A 6,000-nucleotide genomic window follows, 5' to 3' on the forward strand; every position below is an offset into this window, starting at 1 on the left:
CAGAGGGAACAAATCCCTGTGATACTGGATGTCCTTTGATCAGAGTGGTCCTACTTCTAGCTTGTTTGCAGCGTATGCCTTTTCATTGATTTCCTTGATATTTTCCATTTTCAACAGTTAAAATTTTTGGTTGCTATTTCTGTTTATCTTGAGAGGAGAAAAGCATAAATGTAAGCAGCAGCTGGAGAAGCGAAAGGCAGAATCTCTAGGAAGCTAAAAAATGATGAAAGCAAAATTTCATACTGAAAGACTAACGTGGGAAGTAATAGATACGTATTTTTAATATAGAATGTCCAATATAGCTCTTGTATGGTCACTCTGTAGGTCATGATTTTTTTGGTGACCCAACTTCTATAAACAATAACTTTGTTTTACAGTAGCTGCTGCTGTATTATTGCTTAATCCTGCTTATTTGTGGCAGCTGCTCTCGAGCAGGAAGCTTGGGATTTTTTCCCATGTTTTCTGGTAAGTGCGCCTCCAGTCTGGTTACCTGAAAGGGAATGAGTAGCTTAGACACTGTTCTGCCTTATTAATGACTAGAAAAGGTAATTGTGGTAAATCATCAGAGAGGAAAAGCTTTTCTGAAGAGGTAAACAAAGTGTAAGTTGGATTCCGCGGTGCTAGTTTTTGCATGACTAGTTATGTGGATGAGGGTGGTGTAGATGCACTTCTACAGCACCTCCAGAGGTGCTTCTGCAGAGCTGAGACCATCCATCACTTCAGTTATTTCAGATGTAGCCTTTATGAACCCGTTAGTAAGGGATTGCTTGGGAAAAGCAAACCTAGCAAAAAGCAATGCGAAGATGGTCTATGAATAAATCTTTCCATCATGAGAAGTCCTGAATTCTATCATTATCAAAGATAGATTCAACACATTGGCCTTGGCTGACTTCCAAAATGAATGAGTTGTCATGTCCTCTTACCTCTTTCTGAAAAGTCACAGCCTTTATCTCAAACAGAATCAAGATATGCACATTAGAAGTTAAACTGTGTGTGATTGTTAGGTTGTTTGGTTTGGTAGGTCTTCTTGAGCTCTTTATCTTCTATTTTGTGGTGGTTTGACAGAGTGGATCTACATATGAATATTGAGATTAAGTAGTCTGATGGTACTCTCTTACTCTAGTGATGCATGCATTATGGCAATGTAAACAAAGTACGAAGATAATAAAGTTCTTAGTTACCTAAGTTTGAACATCTATCACCCTGAAGTGAGGGAAATAAACTTGAGTGTCTGTTAATTCGAGGGAAAAAACAATGCATACTGGACACATCAGAATTGCTGTAGTCTCACTGAACTGACAGCAAGTCAGAGACTGGTGCAGCAGCGGTAAACTCATGCTGGTACATGAGTGGAGAAATCACATGGCCCAGACTACAAGCAGTTAGATGTTACATGTCTTCTAGTCTTACTGTACAGGGAATGTTGTACGGTGTACCGTGGTACTTAACTGCGGGATAAAGATGTGTAGGTGTGCAAGGAAGGGACAGAGATAATGAGTGTAAGGCATAACCATAGATTAGCAGCGCAGACTCGCATTGCAAGGGTAACAATATACTACTGTGCAGACCTGATGCTGAAATCCAGCCCCGTACAGGGGCCATTACTCAGGCTTTGTGCGAATTCACCCTATACAAGACTTTAAAGCAATTGGATAACACTAAATTGCTCTTAAGTCATCTGTAGAAACTGACACAGATAGCAAATCTTTTATGCTTCGGGCATATGGAAGTGGTTTGTGATGCAAACATACTATCTGAAGTGGAAGTACAGCATGGCTTTTGTGAGCTCTCCTCTGTGTACCTTGATTACATCTCTCTCTGAATGCTGCAAATCGCAGAAGTTTTACATGGCTTCAAAAACTAGGCACGAAGAGCCTGATGAAAGAAAAATCAATTAAGGCTGTAGAGAAAGTGCCTTGTATCAGACTGCTGGCAATTGGGAGAGAATGTTGCCCGCTGCCTTAAACTTTCATTTCCTTTTTTCCCCCATGCTAGGGCAATACTGGGGTTAGGTGGACGTTGGGATTTGAGGCAGTATGGCTGCTATTAGGATACATCCATATTTTGCTCTCCCTTTCATATTTCATTTGGACTTGTCCATCGTTTTCTGCCTATGTAGCTGAGTACACAATGATTTAATTCTACTTACAAAATTCGGCTCAGGTCCTTGTCTCTGCAGATATGTCCTGAACCCTTCCAGGAAAGGACTGCGCTGTTCTTTGGAGACAGCAAAGAAGGGAACAGGATTAGGAGAGCACTACAAAACTTTCTCAGTGTAAGGCTTTATCATTGCTGTGAATGAGGAACATTTGCTTACTTCGCTGGTCAGATTTGTATGAATGCAGTTACACCAGGCAGGTGTAGGGCAGAATGAGTGTGTTGCATTTCCAGTTTAGCCAGAAGACCCACAGAAGGGAGGAAACTCATGGGTCAGTAAAGGAGGGCTAAATTAGAGGTTAGCATATTCAAGTGTCTAGACAGCAAATACAGACATACTGCAAAAGTCAGTCTGTCAGGGAGTGGATAGTCTAGATTAAAAAGCCATTTCAAAGGCATGTTGCCTGGATGGGGTAATCATGTGCTCAGACTTTTTCAGTACATAAGCATAAACTGAGTGAGGGAAGAGATCAAAAAAGGACACAAAGATTGACACAGATTCTGTAGCAGCTTAGACTGGAATGGAACTTGATAAATTAAAAATAGCTAGTTGTTCACACTTGTGTTTCCCAGAAATGGCCATAGCCACATCTGTTTTTTACCATCCATTCTGTAATATGAATGCCTCGCAGAGATGTTACATCCATCCTGCTGCTGTCGGGACGTTGTTAAACAGTCCTCCCAGGCTGAGTTCATCCTTGCTCTCAGGCATATAAACTGGTCATCAGGAATCCAAGCTGTAGTCTGGTGAAATACCCAGACCTCACTTTAATCCCTGTTAGATTGAATGCTTTTAGGGTAGTGTTGAGAGATGCAGCACTGCAGGATGCTGGGTGGATCGGCAGAAACAGAGGAGCTGACTCAAATCGCAGTCTGACTGCCCTGCTGCATCCATCTCCCTCCTCACAGAGCCAGAGGGCCTGCTTGCTCTCAGCTGACCGGCTCAGCCATGTTTTTATGCCCTTTAGGCACCATATTTCACTCAAGTGTGGTGTTGCGCATAATGACAGTTTGGGGGAAGTCCTAGGAATCTAGGACCCACTAGCAGTGTTAGGGTCTGCAGCACCGCTGAAGTTCCTTTTCATCCTTCCCGAGAACATGTCATACTCTGTTACCTTTCTCTATTATGCTATTTCTTTTCCGGTGTGCTTTTTCTGCCGTGGTCATCAGCCCGAGAATGATAGGATGCATCCACCCAGTATTTTGCAGGTAGAAGTGTCTGCGGTGGCTGTTCTTCAAAACAGGTAGCAGCTATGTGAATAGTGGCACAGTGCTCAGCTTGAGGCATTACACCCTACCTTATATGTTGGCTTTGATAAATATCCAAAGTGAGCTTGCATCTGAAAACTGCAAAACACTCTGTGTGTGTGTGTAGTTTCTTATCCCTGCCAGGGAAGGGTTTCTGTCTCTTTGTTCCAAGAGGTTTCAACTGGTGTGTCCCCTGCAAGGAGTGTATCTGATGCAGGGGCCTCTGAACTGGTCCTCGCACTAGGTAAAGTTTATTACTCTATCAAAGACACCAAGGTAAGGGATGTAAATTAGATCAGGTAGGCCCTCTGTGGAAGGAGCCGGTCTGGGTGGTCCGGTGCACTTCAGCACGTGCTGCTGAGGCCCCACATCCACCAAGTCCATCTCCAGGCACACCATGATGCATTGCACAGCGTGAGATGCGTGGATTTCTGTGGCCAGACCCTCGTTTGTCAAGACCAAACAGGAACTCTTGAAAGATAACTAAATATTGTCAGCATCTATAGCTGTTGGGTATTTTGTATTGGTAAGCCTAGAAGTCGTCAGTCGTAATTGTAGGCTTCACTGAAATTGGAAAGAATGGTGGCAGTCAGCTCTTTGCTTTCTTTGTGCCTTTTCCTGTGGCTTGATCTATCCTTTTTACCTATTAAAGGCAATGCCATGGTCTGTTCTTTTGCTAAAATTGTTTATTTATAGAGTATCATCACTAGGTGTGGCTTATGACCTCTACAAAATAAATAGTAAGCAAAACTGACAGCCTAGAAGTATAGCATGCCATTGAAAACATAACCCAGGGAAGATTGGGATGCCTTATGTATCAGGTGGGTGTTTGTGAGTCTTCTGAAAGAAGATTTTAGAAGATCTGAAGATGGAATAGCATGTGGCTTCAGTGAGCCAGGGAGGTAAGAGCAGATTGAGAGGAAGGACAGTGGTGATAAAACTCAGCTGCTTCTCGTTCTGAACAAGTAATTTCAGTTGAAAAGCTATATATATAGAAACGCTATTTGGAAACAGTCCCAAGTGTATCATTGTAGAAATTAATAGTTCGGTAACTTGATTCCCAAATAGTATAAAGTTAATTTTATTCATGTTTGAGATTCTGCCTATATAGGGCATGTGGAAGGGGACACAACAGTCTGCTGAGCACTTATATTTTGAGATGTATGCTTGTATTTGCTGATTACTGATCTCTTGCCACAAACATCCCCAACAAAGCAAGACTGTGCTGCTGAACTTGCTTCTGGTTTTTTGTCATGTTGAAATTTGACATGTGTTTTAATGTCTATTTATGAATGGCGTCTTTAATTCTAGAGCCTAATGCTTACTTACCTGAGTGCATCTTTGTGCCTACTAATAAAACATTAGTTTTCTGAGAAGCCCAGCACTACAGGACCTAATGATTTTGGTGGAAAAAAGATTAATCAACATCGCTGATATTTAAGATGTTTATTTAGAAGTATTTTTAAATGTTGGCGTCTCTAGTCCCCTGTATCTAATTACGGATTTATATACGTGATCTAAATAACCTTTGTGGGGTTTAGAGAAAAAACTAAGGTCGTACCTTTAAGGTCAGGTTGTCTCAAAACATTTCAAATTGGGCATCTCAAGAATTGAGGCATGAGAATAAGTTTTCACTCTTAAACGTATATGTCATATGAATGTGTACATATATAGGCATGTGTGTACAAGACAGGTCTTAACTGTTCTTGTGCATAGCTTGTGCAAACAGATTAGAAGCAGAGGAAAAAGCTGGTGTGATCACAGTAATTCTCAACAAACTTTTTGTACAATATTTCATGATCTCTTTTTATCTCCCATCTTGTCTCCCCCTTTTTTTCTTAGTGTTTGATTTACTAACTTCATTCACCAGCTTGATGTACTTGGACAGAAAATGAGATTCCTCTTGCGCTTGCATCCAACGCCGTTCTTGTTTCAAGGCACTGAGAAATTCTGCGGAGTGAGCTCCTGTGCCTGGTTCGTAGTCCTGAACCTGGAATTTCCAGCTGTCACCAATGCAAGTTGGGAGAAAAGCAAAGCTGGGGGTGTATTGACTGGCAGTTAGTAGAAGGCCTGTCAGACAGATACCTTCGCACATAATTGCATTAAAATAAGCTACCTGGTTACTTACAATCTGAGGAGAGCATTTCTACATGGTGTGCACTTGATATTTTATGTGTGTTGACTCTACTGTGAGGTCGGGAAGGGGGAAGGATTCCGCAATGAACCAGAATTTATTAATGCTGTAGGAATAACAATCTGCTTTTTAGGAGCAAGAAATACGACTTTTTGAGGGTCTTGGTCTGCTTTTCAGTATCTTCACACCTCACATAAACATGGATAGAATTGTAAAATTACAAATTAAGGGAATAACCTGATTGTGGTTCCCCGCTCCCCTCGCCCCCAACAAAACAGAAAACAAAAAAAAATACCTTGTCCTCCTTTAATATACCATATTGGAATATATCAAGCACTTTTTCCGACTCAGAATTTAATTCCCTTCTGTGTTCAGATTTAAGAAAATTACAAGGGATAATTCATTTATGCAATTCCTTGGTTTTAAGTACATTGTAGAAAATTCATGGGAAATATCTCACA

This window comes from Numenius arquata, chromosome 20 (assembly GCF_964106895.1).
Source record: "Numenius arquata chromosome 20, bNumArq3.hap1.1, whole genome shotgun sequence".
NCBI classification, from domain to species: domain Eukaryota; kingdom Metazoa; phylum Chordata; class Aves; order Charadriiformes; family Scolopacidae; genus Numenius; species Numenius arquata.